At 42.3% G+C, this 15,303-nt stretch overlaps 1 pseudogene; it reads left to right on the top strand.

Annotated features, from left to right (window-relative positions):
* Positions 1-15,303, top strand: part of LOC108705483 — a 214,721-nt pseudogene that overhangs the window by 110,567 nt on the left and 88,851 nt on the right.

The raw sequence follows: 15,303 nt of genomic DNA, 5'->3' as shown, positions 1-15,303 counted from the left end.
AGTATGCCAGAAATTGAGGCGATTGCCCTACTCTATAAGGGAGACTGTCTCGCTGGAACTAAAGAAACTGGTAGAGCAAGATGTGATTGAAAAATCAGAATCCTCTGAATGGGTTTCACCAATTGTTGTAACAATGAAGAAAACTGGAGGTATTCAATTGTGTGTTGATCTCCGTGAACCTAATAAAGCAGTTGTTATGGATAATCATCCCTTGCCACATATAAAGGAAATATTTTAAGAACTCCGAGGAGCAAAATTAGTTTCTACTCTGGATCTTCAGAGTGCTTATTAGTGATGGGCGAATTTGCGCAATTCGCAAAATGGCGCTGGCATCTCGTTTTTGATGCCGGCGTCCGTTTTTGATGACAGTGGCCGTTTTTTTTAAGCCGGTGTCCGTTTTTTTGGACGCAGCTATTTTATTTTTGACGCCGGCAAATTATTACCAGCGAATTTTTGCGGCCGTTTCGCGAATTTATTCTCCGGCGGCGAATCGCGCAAAGACTGATGTCTACTATACTCCATGACATACCTGGTGTAGAATGCTACTTGGATGATATAATTGTCTACGCTCCAACTATGGATCTTCATGACAAGTACCTAGAAAAGGTTCTGAAATGCATTGATTCTGCAGGACTGAAACTGAACCTTTCCAAATGCCACTTCAGACAAACTCAGCTGTCATTTCTGGGTCATATAAACTCACAAGATGGATTACTGCCTGACCCTGACCATGTCAACGCTGTTACACAAGCACCTCCTCCTTCTGATTTCCCGACCTTACAAGCTTTCTTAGGTCTTACTTCATGGCATTCTAAGTTTATTTCCAACTATGCTTCAGTTGTGGAGCCACTACTACATGGAACTTTAAGTCTGGTGTGTCAAAGTCTGCTCAATATAGCTTTGAAATAGTGAAACAGCTAATTGTGAACAGTCCAGTGCTAGCTTTATTTGATCCTGCACTACCCACTATGGTTACTACAGATGCCTCAGACTATGGCGTTGGTGCAGTTCTCACACAGATCATACAGAGAAAACTGTTGCATTTGCATCCAAAACAGAGACAGAGCTTAAGTATTCCACTGTTGAAAAAGAAGCTCTAGCATGTGTTTGGGCAACAGAAAAATTGAGAACCTACCTATGGGGTAGAAAGTTTACCTTATGCACTGATCATAGCTCTTTAACTACACTGCTTACACCAAAGGGACTAGGAAGAGATGGAATGCGTATAGCTAGGCGGTCAGCAAGGCTACTGAATTTCAACTTCAAAATACAATACAAACCAGGTTTGAAAAATGTTACTGCTGATAGTTTGTCACGTTTACCTTTACCTGCAGCTTCTGATACACTGGATGAGGACATAGAAGTTGTAGCACTTACTGATTTACTATCATCTACAGTTACAGCTGCTGATTTTAAGTAGGGATGCACCGAATACACTATTTGGGATTCGGCCGAATCCCCGAATCCTTCATGAAAGATTCGGCCGAATACCGAACCGAATCCGAACCCTAATTTGCATATGTAAATTAGGGGTAGTAAAGGAAAAAGTGGAAAAAATTCAGCTTTTCTGACAAAAAGTCATGTGATTTCCCTACCCGCCCCTAATTTACATATGCAAATTAGGATTCGGATTTGGTTCGGCCACGCACAAGGATTCGGCCAAATCCTGCTGAAAAAGGCCGAATCCTGCCCGAATCGTGAACCGAATCCTGGATTCGGTACATCCAAAATTTTAAGCAAGCTTGCCTCACGTCCAATTCAAGTAAAACCACGGGACATCCTACAAAGCAAATGACCAAATGCTTTCCTACTATAGGGGGAATATGTGGTGTTCATGCAAATGGCCTGTAGATGTCACTGTGCTCATACTTATACTGTGCATACTTCCTGGTAGCTTAAAAGTGAAAGTTACTGTTGTGTAATGCCTGCATGACTCTGATAATAAAGCACTGTTATAATCTACTCATCCTCAGCTACCAAAAACATAACAAAAAGTAAATTTAAGATGTGCAAATTTTGAGAGCATAAAGGCATCTCTGCAGTATATAAACTGGGAAAGACTGTACACAGGGTTAAACACATAAAATATAAAGTCTTTAAAATGCTGTTTAATGAAAACGTCATAATAAGGACATTGCAAAGCGAAACCCTTATGGTTTGATAAAATCTTTAGTGTTGAAGTTGGTAGATAAAAATGTGCATTTAAGGTATTCAAGTTGGCTGGGAGATCTGAGACTTTAATTAGGTACAAAGAGGCCAATAAATATAAGAAATTGCTATCAGACAAGCTAAAATAGAGAACGAAAAGGGCATTGTAGTAATGAATCCAAAATATTTTTAAAAATATGTAAATAGTAAAAAAAAAATAAAGCAAGAAGTTGTGGGATCCTTAGTATTAGAGGGAGGTTGGCTGGTTGATGAGAGCAGAGAAAAGCTGAGAATCTAAACTATTTTTTTTATATGTCTACACAACTGAAGAACCAGCTAATGATGCTTTCACTTTTAATAGACCCAGTTCCAATAATATAATTATCGATAGATGGGTGACTCAGGGGAAAATTCAAAAGAGACTTAAGTATGTGAAGGTAAACAAAGGTCTATTACCGGAGAGGATTCACCCAGCATTCTAAAAGAGCTCCACTCTGTGATTACCAAACGTGTTTACTAAATCTTTCTGGATTCTTCGAGGTCTGGTATGATGCCAAGAGATTGGCAAATTGCTAATGTGCCACAATACTCTGCAGTGAGTTTGGGTCAACGTAGTTTTATTTGAAATAGATCTTGCCAGACTACATTTAATTACCTTTACGGGGAGATGAGCAGAAGCCTAGACTCCGGGATGACAGTGGATATGATCAATATCACACATGTACTAGTTAAAGGACCAGTAACATCAAAAACATTTTTTTAAAAATTCGTTAGTATACAACGAAAAAAACACACCAAGACGAATTAAACTTTAAATAGCAAAGCCTTTATTAAGAAATAACTTACTGAAATTCCACTTCCGCTCCTCTTCAGAAACGGCGACACGGCGACCATCCATTCTACGGCGTTTGATTTCTCCTCCCTTGCTGTTTCTCCTCCATGACAGCTGTTCTCTGACCCGATCTCCTTCTCTTCTTCATCCTCCGTCCTCCCAGGTGTCCAACAGCAGCAGTAGGAAGGCGATGTGGGTAGCCTCCCCAATGTCTCTACAAAAGGTGCAGTAGGGTAGAGGAGTGCAGACACGAGCGTGCAGCCTGCGGGGGAGCCGAGCTGAACCGGTACTTATACATCCGCTGAGTCCTGCGCCATGGAAACGCTGTGTATCTAGAGCCCAGCAGCAGCGGTATGGGGGTCGCCTTCCTAGGATCTCCATGGACGTGCAGCTTGTGGGGAAGCCGAGGCAGAACCCCTGCCTATACTTCCTGCGCTGCCAACTCCGGCCGGGCAAAAGGGCCAATGCAACTTTAGGAGTCCGACCACAGCTCCTATCTCCGCTTACCGACACCTCGGTTCACGCCCACGGCCGCTTTGAAATTAAATGAGCGGCGGCTTCATTATTTGTGACCTCTTCCCCTGACCCGTGTTTGTCCATTTGTGTGTCACGACCCCGTTTTGTTTCACTGATCGCTCTGCCATTCATCTCGCCCATCGGATCCCATTCATGGACAGCTGCTGCCCGTTTAACAATCGTGCGAATTGTTTATTGATCATTAAAAAAAGGTTATTGTAAGCGGGGACTGTTTAACCCGACCCCCTGCACATAAACCACTCGCTGGGGTCGGCTGGGCTCATTTATTCCTTACAGATCCGCAACCCGAATGAATCTACTGTGTATATAAGCTATAGTATAAATCAGCTTTATCCACACTTAATACTGTGACATTTGTAGTAGTGTGTTGTGTTGAACCACAGCGAAAGCAGTATTTTCTATTTGTATTTGCTGCACAGTTTTGCAGTGTAGGTGAATCCCTTTCCTTAGCACTGTATTTTGCCTGTGACTGTGCATTATTAGGCCACAGTGCTGAATTCACAGTCTGTACATTCCCAGCAGTTCCCTGACTGAGAGTTTTAGCCTCTGCCTAGGAGCAGTCTCTCTCTAATGTGAGGTGAGTTTGTTTTTTCCACTATTTGGTCTCTTAGCATTTCATCTGTTAGATTCCCAAACTCACAGGTAACAACCAGCTCTCTCAAAACTGCTACAGATTGTTATGTGGATTCGCCATTACGTTGTCAACGTTGGCGCAATTTATATCTTTCAGCAACCACATTTACTCTTGGCACGAAAAAGTTCTTTATAGCAGTTAGTGCAGTTTCATCAGGTAATGGTAATGTATAGAATATACGCTGTCCTTCTGCTCCCAGGCAGTGAATAAGTGAAGCTTTCTAGCAGCAGAAATCTCCCCTTGGTCAGCAGCAATAATGTAATTTTCAAACATACGGATCCAAGCAGTAAAAGGTATGGTAGGCTCACCAGGGTTTGGAAGAAAAGGTGCAGGCTGCAGAGGTAGAAGAGCCATCCTTGTCGCCATTTGTTATGTTTTGGGTAGCCGAGGATGAGTAGAGTATAACTGTGCTTTATTAGCAGAGTCATGCAGGCATTACATAACAGTAAATTTCACTTTTAAGCTACCAGGAAGTATGCACAGTATAAGTATGAGCACAGTGACATCTACAGGCAATTTGCATGAACACCACACTTATCTGTTATCTACTGTGTATCCTGTGCTTGAATGGCTGCCCCCATGGCTACACAGCAGCTTGTTTATATAAACTATAGTAGTACTTATCTGTTATCTACTGTGTATCCTGTGCTTGAATGGCTTCCCCCATGGCTACACAGCAGCTTGTTTATATAAACTATAGTAGTACTTATCTGTTATCTACTGTGTATCCTGTGCTTGAATGGCTGCCCCCATGGCTACACAGCAGCTTGTTTATATAAACTATAGTAGTACTTATCTGTTATCTACTGTGTATCCTGTGCTTGAATGGCTGCCCCCATGGCTACACCGGAGCTTGTTTATATAAACTATAGTAGAGTTTTTAAAGCAAACACACCAGTTGTACCAGTGCAGGGCAACAGTACATTATATTGTTATTTCTTTAAAACACTTTAATTTTTTGATGTTACTGTTCCTTTAAAGGTGACGTTTAGCAGCACTTAGATAATGAATAGAGGATGGTGCATTGTTAGAGTTTAATTCAATCAGTTGAGCTATGAATCTATAATCAGATGAAAGGATCTGTGCTCACCTGCAGATACAAACTAAGAGAATTATCGTTTTTATTAATGTAAAAAACAGTACAGCTCCATAACATCACCCTAAATTATTCCACCCTCAGGGATTTTTCTTCTGTAGCTAAACAGTCATTAGGCTGTCAACAAGTGGAAATATCATTGTAATAACATGTAGCTAACGAATGCATCACGTCATATTGCATGGACACACTGTGGGAAACGCAACATTATTTATCCTGTAGGAGTAACATCCATAAAACATCTAGATCAGATACTGTCTTGGCATTGTTCTTCAGCCTCTACCCCGGGCTGGTTAAAATAAGCAGGTATAGTATCCCTGCCTCCCGTTTTTTCCCAGTTCCTTAGTTTGTAAGCAAAGGTTCATCTGAAGAATACCAGCGTGTTGGGTGTCTAAGGAAGCCAACGACCCCCTGTTTGGGGACATATTGCTTAAAGAAAATACAAGTTAATTAAAACAATGCATGGAAACATTGCTCCAAATTGGTTAGAAATGATAGGAGACGCACTGAAAAATATTAGACCTTATTTTTATATTCCAGAAGTAATATGAATGCACCTACTCCTGTAGATGCCTCATGGTGTCATCAGCTGCTTGGTGCATGCAAGTAATATGGATAAAGCATGCCTCTGAAGAAAACTGGGGTATCCAACCTAATTCTGCTTGTTGTTTTGAGGAACAGGGTGCATACTAAAGGTGGCCATACATGCAGATATCTACTCATTTGGCGATCTCCCCAATATGTCCATCTTGAGGTGAGTGATATTGGGCTGATCCAATTGTGGGCCCTAGGACCCAACAATCAGATCACAAAGAGGAGAATATCGGCGGTCGGAAAGTGGATCCAACGGGATTTTTAAACCTGCCCAGTTTTCAGACAGATATCGATTGAGGGAAGCCTGTTGGAGGAACCCCATACACTGCCCAAAAAGCTGCCGACTTAAACTGTCATCTGCGTATATCCGCCCATATAGTTGGACCTTAAGGCTCACAGCCTGCGGCCTGCTACATACAGCAGTGGTATAAACTTTAAAGCTTTCAGAGACAGGATCAGTGTTTTGACTCATTTCCGTGTATAATGTTCAAATCCCAAGTATGAAGACATGCTGGGACTCAAGTTTTATTTACAAGACGCAGATATTTGTCTCTGTGCAAGCAGACAAAGTAAATATACCTTTTCTGAATACAAGCCAATGCCACTCTCTGTTAATCAGTCTCACAATAAATCACATATACCATGCGTGCATAAATAGACTCATCTTATTTCAGGAAAAAAAGTTCTGTCTCTCTATGCTTGTTCTTCCTCAAATATTAGTTTTTCATTGAAGTTCTCTTTCCCTCTAATGTTATCAAGAGGCCATCCAAACCACACATCACTGTTGGCTTTCTCTGCGTGAGAATGTAAGGGAAAGGCAAACTTTTAAGGAAAAATTTCCCTATAAAATCTAAGGTTTGAAATGAGACATCTGTAAAATCTTTCTGAATTGACCTGGATGGTCTATCTTTGAAACAGGGGCCTGAACTATAGAAATGTGCCAATACCATGTTTCACCCCTTGTACAGGTGTCAACTATCAGTTGGATTCCATTGAGGAACTTCCATTGCAACTAAGAAAGACTGAAATTCCAGCTACACTGTTAGATGACTTAAGGTGGCCATACACAGACCGAGTCGGCAGCTTATTGGCCCGTGTATGGTGCCCTCCGACGGGCTTCCCCGATTGATATCTACCGAAAGTCGGCGAGATGCCGATGGGACAGAACTAAAAATCCCGTCGGATCGCATCTCTTCGCTGATGCGGCCCCGCGACCCTACCACCCGTTTACCCATCGTTATGATCGGATCATTGGGCCCCAGGGCCCACGATCGGATTATTATTATTAACATGTATTTATATAGCGCCAACATATTGCGTAGCACTGAAGTAAATGTGATTATACAACTACATCACATGAATTACATATATAGAATATATGGAGTAACAAACATCACAATCAATACAGGTACAAAAAGGTGAGGAAGGCCCTATGCAGAAAGAGCTTGCACTCTAAAGGGAAGGGAGTGATACACAAGGTGTGGGAGTGGGCAAGATCGAATTAAGTGGGTGAGAAACGTGGTATTGTATGTGGTGTTGTGTTTGGTAGTTAAGCAGAGTGAGGGGAGGCTTCTCGAAAGAAGTGCGTTTTCAGAGATTTCTTGAAAGCAGAAAGGTTGGGAAAAAGTCGGACAGACCGTGGGAGAGAGTTCCAGAGGAGGGGTGCAGCCCTTGCAAAGTCTTGAATGTGAGCATGTGAGGAGGTAATGAGAGAAGAGTTTAGTAGCAGGTCAGTAGAGGAACGTAGTAAGCGAGTGGGTGAGTATATAGAGATGAGTTCAGAGATGTAGGGTGGGGCAGAGTTATGAAGTGCTTTGAAAGTCAGTGTCATTAATTTGAATTTGATTCTGAAAGGTAACGGAAGCCAGTGCAGGGATTGACAGAATGGCGAGGCAGAGGAGGAGCGGTTGCTGAGGTGTATGAGCCTCGCAGCAGTGTTCATTATGGACTGGAGAGGTGACAGTCTCTGGAGGGGGAGGCCAATTAAAAGAGAGTTACAGTAGTCTAGATGTGATATGATGAGAGATTGAATAAGAATTTTGGCAGCGTCTTGGGTGATAAATGATCGTATTTTGGATATGTTCCTTAGGTGGAAGTGACATGATTTAATAAGTGACTGGATATGAGGAGTGAATGACAGGGCAGAATCTAGAATATCAGCCCAATATCGGGGAGAGATCTGCTCGTTTGGCCTCCATGTATGGCCACCTTTAGAGATAACCAGTGTCCCTTGAAATGTGCTCTTCAGCATTTACAGGTGAGGGTCTCTGCTGATAGTATTTGGCTCAGCCTCAAAGGAACACTGCTGAACATTCTTTAAAACTTTCTCTTGGGGATGAATTACATCGAGGAACTCTCCACCCTGTGTGCTGCTTAGATCTTAAGAAACATTGTATGTTGTTAAAAATATGTATATACGTACCCGAAACAAATGGTACATTGACAGTAGCCTTCTTCTTTGTTATATGATGATATTGATTTCTTTGCTTTGAATGAAGGGATATTTTTCTTGAAAATGGCTTGCTTTGAAGAACGAAAGAAGTCAAAAGTGAATGATAGGAGTAATGAGTGATGGGCCCAATGAAGGAAACTCTATAAGCCTGCAAAATGTGTATAGAATATTCTAGGCTTTAGTATTATGATTATACATATATATCTATATCATAAAGGGAAGTTGTTAGGAGCACCAATCTCACTTTTTTATTCCAGTAAAGCCCACTGAAAGACTAGTAATGGCAGGATTGTCTTCTATAGTTTTCATCTTTCTAGTTAGTCTGGAATTGACATGGTAGCTAAGCAGGCTGTGCCATAGCTGAAGTCACTGTAGCTAATGGTACCACAAGCAACTCATGGACTTTGGATGACTCTACCCTTATCAGATGACAAGCAGTGAACCTTATGCAGTGCAAAGAAAACACTGGTAGTAGTTTCAAGCTGTTCAAGGTCCTCACTGTGGTCAATCATCTAATCATCAGATGTTGCTAAATTGGTACTGGGGCTTTATTAGCTTGGCATTCACTCTTTATGGGATTATGGACAGTCATCCAAGTTGGGTATTCAGAATGATGGGCACATGGGCAAATGGTGACAGCATCCCGCTGGTCTTAAGCTGGCCATAGACATGCAGACTTTACTCTTGTATCCGTCGAATGATCGGATCGGATCAATCTTCCTGCCACTAACCATTCAGATTAAATAAAGTAGTAAAAGAACAAATCAAACAATGTTCTGCCATGACAGCAATTGTAGGAAAGTTATGTCTGACAAATAGAAGTGACAGTCACCCATTGATATAGTCAGATAGGCAATACATGCAGAGATATTATCATTAGCCGAAAGAAATCTTCTAACCTCTCCCATCAACTTAACGATCGCCATGGTACGAAAAATGCTGGAACAATCCACACATGATCCGAAAATCGTACGAAACTTTGATTCATACGAATATATCTTTGTGTCTATGGCCAGCTTCAGAGTGAGACATTGTAGTCATTTCATGTCTGTCAGAGGAACAGAAAAGGAATTCCAGATATTTAGCCTTATAATATACAAGGCTCCCTAGGATGCTGACTACTGGCCAGTCAGTTCTACAGAGACCCACCCTAGTGATCCTGTCACTAAAGACCCCCATACACGGGCCGATAAAAGCTGCCGACAGACCGAGACGGCAGTTTATTGGCCCGTGTGTTGGTCCATCCGACGGGCTTCCCTGATCGATATCTGGCCACATTTGTGCAATTATGTGGTCCCATGAGCCGACCGCCCGTATTGGATGCGTTATGATCCGATCTTTGGGCCCTAGGGTCCACGATCGGATCAGCCGGATATCGCCCACCTCAATGTGTGCATATCAGGGAGAGATCAGCTTGTTTGGGGACATTGCCAAACGACCGAATCTCTACGTCTATAGCCACCTTAAATAACAAGAAAAGGTCCAGTCTTAGTGGTGCCAGAGCCAAACAGATTCCAACATTTGACCCTTTGTCCACTGGTGAACTACAACTGAAGGGCCACAGTTTGAGTAACAATAGATTACTGTCATCATCTTTTTCTCACAGTAGAATTCTACCTGAATCGGACGATTGAGCAGTTCATGAAAATTTTCCGACCTGCAATGTGGGTAGTCAGCCTTGTTGGTTTCTCATTTTTGTGCAAGTAAAAGCACAGCCGGAATCATCACTGTTTTTCTGCAAACTGTGGAAGTACTGAATCACGGATATTGTGCATGAATGCGTGTTATTGTGCTCGTGATTTTGGGCGCCTCTGCTTGAGATTATCTCTATTAACTGCATCCTTTCCCCCCCCTCTACAGTTTGTTTTCCTTACTGTCTAAAAAACACAACAAAGTTCTGGAGCAAGTCACCCAGTCTCTGCGAGGATCTCTTGGCTCCGACGAGTCCCCGCTTCCTGACTACGTGAGTCTCACACTCGTGCATCTTGTGTGAGAACATTTCTGCAAGCGAGCACAGGAATGTTCTAGACATAGAAACCCTCGGCTGCCACAGTCTGTCAAACAGAGACCGATATCCAACCTCAGAAAACTCTGCTAATGACTAAATGTCTCACATGTGGTTAAATGACAAGGGAATATAATCATGTGATGATATTCCAAAGCCAAGCCATGATCACAGGCCCATGTGTCTGGGCCCCACAGCAAATTAATTTTAGGGCCCCCAAAATATACAGAGGTTGTATTGTTTTACAAATATATATTGAAATGGCTCATGGGGCCCCTATACCTCATAGGCCCCCTGCAGCTGCAGGATCTGCTTCCTCTGTAGTTACACCGCTGCTCCTAGTCAATAAGAGCAGAAATTCTGTGCTTACTCCTTTGCAAAGCTTTAGGAAACAGTAAACACTTTAGGAAAATTGCACAGATACAATCAAAGTCACATTTCAGATGAAAATTTACGATTCTGGTGAAAATGTGAATCTGGTGGGAGGCAACTTTGCTGCTAACATCTCTCATTTAATTCATGTGACATGAGGTATTTGAGCCCCTTCTTAGGGTTTTGGCTCCTTTTGCCCTCTTCACCTTTACATATCTGGTTCCTTCATTTAGCAGTCTGGAAGAGAAACACTAACCCTATGCCTAAGGCAGAGACATACGCTGCGATTTGGGGAGATTGATCACCCAGCGACAATTTTTCTCTTTTTCGGGCCCCCCGAACTGCCTTCCCGCCAGCTAGAATCTAAACCACCGGCTGATGGCACTCAAAGCGCTTAGTTTTCCGAAGTCGCACGAAGTTGCCTTACAAGGGAAAACAAAGTGCTCCAAGTGCCATCCCGCCGGCGATTTCCATTCTAGCCGGCAGGGAGGCAGTTCGGGGGGGTTAGTCGCCCCGAAGAAGAGGAGATTTGTTGCTGGGCAACTAATCTCCCCAAATCTGTGTGTGTCTCTGCCCTAAAGGTGACCTAAAGTAATTAGATGCAAATTAGATGCAATTGTATTGGATCTCCCTAGGATTCTTAGTTATCTGTGAGGGCCTGTGATTCTAGATGAAGGTAAAACTGGAGAGATCTGAGGTTTAAATGAATAGAAACAATCTCAGTTCTGTTTTATTTCCATAACCTAGGAAAGAACCTAGTCTGTTTATGGGGAGAAAGGCTAAAAAGAGCCAAAAAGCCCTAAGGCAGTGCTATTTATATGGCACGAGACTAGAAAATACCATCTGATTTGAGAAGGCCTTATGCTGCATAGTCTGCATGTAAAGGGCTTTTCGGCTCCTTTTAGCCGTCTCACCTTAAAGGGATCCTGTCATCGGAAAACATGTTTTTTTCAAAGCACATCAGTTAATAGCGCTACTCCAGCAGAATTCTGCACTGAAATCCATTTCTCAAAAGAGCAAACAGATTTTTTTATATTCAATTTTGAAATCTGACATGGGGCTAGACATTTTGTCAGTTTCCCAGCTGCCCCAGGTCATGTGACTTGTGCCTGCACTTTAGGAGAGAAATGCTTTCTGGCAGGCTCCTGTTTTTCCTTCTCAATGTAACTGAATGTGTCTCAGTGGGACATGGGTTTTTACTATTGAGTGCTGTTCTTTGATCTACCAGGCAGCTGTTATCTTGTGTTATCTGGTTACCTTCCCATTGTTCTTTTGTTTGGCTGCTGGGGGGGGAGGGAAGGGGTGATATCACTCCAACTTGCAGTACAGCAGTAAAGAGTGATTGAAGTTTATCAGAGCACAAGTCACATGACTTGGGGCATCTGGGAAATTGACAATATGTCTAGCCCCATGTCAGATTTCAAAACTGAATATAAAAAAATCTGTTTGTTCTTTTGAGAAATGGATTTCAGTGCAGAATTCTGCTGGAGCAGCACTATTAACTGATTCATTTTGGAAAAAAAATTTTTTTCCCATGACAGTATCCCTTTAACCAAGCTAATAGGTTCTTTGCTTAGCTACTCTACAAGTCCTTCCCAATCAGCCATGTTCCAATATCTTGTACTGATGAGATCTACCCATATTGAAACAGGCTGTCTGCAAGGTTGTATATATGGCTCTGAACTATTAGGCTGTATCTGTGCTATAAACCAGCGGTTCTGGATGCATAGTTGGCCAAAGGGACATAAAGGAGTGATTTGCATGTCTCCGGCCCTTATGGGAGATTTAAACTGTTATTTTTGGTATTAAAGGAATTGTTCGGTATAAAAATAAAAACTGGGTAAATAGACAGGCTGTGCAAAATAAAAAATGTTTCTAATATAGTTATTAACCAAAAATGTAATGCATTAAGGCTGGAGTAACTGGATGTGTAACATAATAGCCAGAACACTACTTCCTGCTTTTCAGCTCTCTTGCTTTCCACTGATTGGTTTCCAGGCAGTAACCAATCAGAGACTTGAAGGGGGGCCACATGGTTCATAACTGTTGCTTTTGAATCTGAGCTGAATGCTGAGGATCAATTACAAACTCACTGAACAGTTATGTCCCATGTGGCCCCCCTTATAGTCACTGACTAACTCAGAGTTAGAGAGCTGAAAACAGGAAGTAGGGAGCCTGTTGGAGGGCCCCATACACTGGGCAATAACCTGCCAACATAGGCCCCCATAGACAAAAAGATTTTTTTCTTTGATGAACTACCGATTTCAGTGCAATCCAACCAATCAAATTATCGTAAGGTTAGTGGGAATCGAACAATTGTGCATCTAACAATTTTTCGTCCGACATCGTCAGAATATTGATCAGCCAGGTTAGAAAATCGGCCACAGTGAAATCGATGTATTATCCAATTGTTTGCAGGGCCAAGCAGGCAGCTACCCTCCGTTTTCCTGGCTTCGACTAGACAACATCACTTGAAATTGCCTTTTTGGTTGATGGACAAATCGTACATTTAAACGATCATTTAGAAGATAAGCTTGGTCTTACGATAACGAAAAGATCTTTTAAAAATCCTTACATCTATGGCCAGCAACTTATTCCAGCCCATGTATGGCCACCTTTATCCAGTGGACCACCCCGGCCGTCACATCACTTTATAGTCGTGTAAGAAGTGTGTCATTGTGGCCATCTCTCTAGTTTTCATTTTGGCCAATTGACTTTGGTGCAGTCACATGAGAGGGGCAAGTCTATTATTTGAGGGTGCATATTAAGCTTGTTTTAGGGTTCTCACAATTGCACGTTGGTAAGAACATAATCACAAATTGTCAGATAGAAAGAAAACAAGTCGGCAGTAATAATCGCTCATCTCAGCGCAGAGACAAGTCTTTTACCTGCAGGAGAATCTGACTATAAACTGGAGCTGAGCCGTTGCTATCTCCACATTTCCTTTCATTTCTGCCTTCTTCTTCCTTAATGGGCTAAATGAGGGCCACTTTTAAGGTCCTCCTTTGATTTCTCTCCTTAATTTAGCCGCTAAATAAAAAGCAGCTGTCCCGCTCAGCAAGTAATTCATCAGAGAAAACCCTGTGGCCCCTTTCTCGGCATCTGGAACTGATAGAACCTTATAAAAGCAAGTTAAAAAGAAAAAGGGCCTGTGTTTGTTTTATGTGGGATGAAATGATTTTATTCAAGGGCCTTTAATTCGGCCATTAGGAAGGTTATTAAAAAGCCGTATTACAAAAGCGGTATTTACAAAGGCTTCTCTTTTTTTTCCATCCTTCCCCTTCCTTTGTATCACATTACAGCTGATGAGAGAAATAGATAGAAAATCTCCCCACAAAGCTTTCCACCATTAGACTCGGAAACGGTGGTCCCGCAGAAACAGGGAAATAAATCCTCTCTTTATGTGCCACGGAGAGATTCCTATAGAGAATGGCAGATCAGCCTAAATGAAATTATTAAAGCATTATTATGTTAATGGAAACTTACAGCAATGGATTGCAAGCCTGCACATTTCTTTGGTTGTGCCAAACTACTTCCTGTCTGCAGCATCTGTGTCAACAAGTCTGAAAAGTAGTAATAAAGGCTTCAAGTAATGAAATTCCTTCTATAAAGCATAATACTCGCTAACTAACCTTCCTGTCATTTTATTGGATCACCTACACATTTTGCATGTAGGACCAAAGGAACAAACTCTGAACATACTGGGAGGAATAGTGTGGGAAAACGCAATAGTAATGCTGTAGTAGTACTGGGAAGGGAGTGTGACTATGGGATAGCAGGTATAGTAGGGAGAGATGGTGTCTATAGTAACAGTGGATAATAGTCTCTGGGAAGGGAGTGTGACTGTGGGATAGCAGGTATAGTAGGGAGAGATGGTGTCTATAGTAACAGTGGGCTAATAGTCTCTGGGAAGGGAGTGTGACTGTGGGATAGCAGGTATAGTAGGGAGAGATGGTGTCTATAGTAACAGTGGATAATAGTCTCTGGGAAGGGAGTGTGACTGTGGGATAGCAGGTATAGTAGGGAGAGATGGTGTCTATAGTAACAGTGGATAATAGTCTCTGGGAAGGGAGTGTGACTGTGGGATAGCAGGTATAGTAGGGAGAGATGGTGTCTATAGTAACAGTGGATAATAGTCTATGGGAAGGGAGTGTGACTGTGGGATAGCAGGTATAGTAGGGAGAGATGGTGTCTATAGTAACAGTGGATAATAGTCTCTGGGAAGGGAGTGTGACTGTGGGATAGCAGGTATAGTAGGGAGAGATGGTGTCTATAGTAACAGTGGGCTAATAGTCTATGGGAAGGGAGTGTGACTGTGGGATAGCAGGTATAGTAGGGAGAGATGGTGTCTATAGTAACAGTGGATAATAGTCTCTGGGAAGGGAGTGTGACTGTGGGATAGCAGGTATAGTAGGGAGAGATGGTGTCTATAGTAACAGTGGATAATAGTCTCTGGGAAGGGAGTGTGACTGTGGGATAGCAGGTATAGTAGGGAGAGATGGTGTCTATAGTAACAGTGGATAATAGTCTCTGGGAAGGGAGTGTGACTGTGGGATAGCAGGTATAGTAGGGAGAGATGGTGCCTATAGTAACAGTGGATAATAGTCTCTGGGAAGGGAGTGTGACTGTGGGA

Source organism: Xenopus laevis, chromosome 1S, assembly GCF_017654675.1.
Source record: "Xenopus laevis strain J_2021 chromosome 1S, Xenopus_laevis_v10.1, whole genome shotgun sequence".
Lineage (NCBI taxonomy): Eukaryota > Metazoa > Chordata > Amphibia > Anura > Pipidae > Xenopus > Xenopus laevis.
The sequence above is the reverse complement of the archived record's forward strand: the minus strand, read 5'-3'. Positions and strand labels throughout refer to the sequence as shown.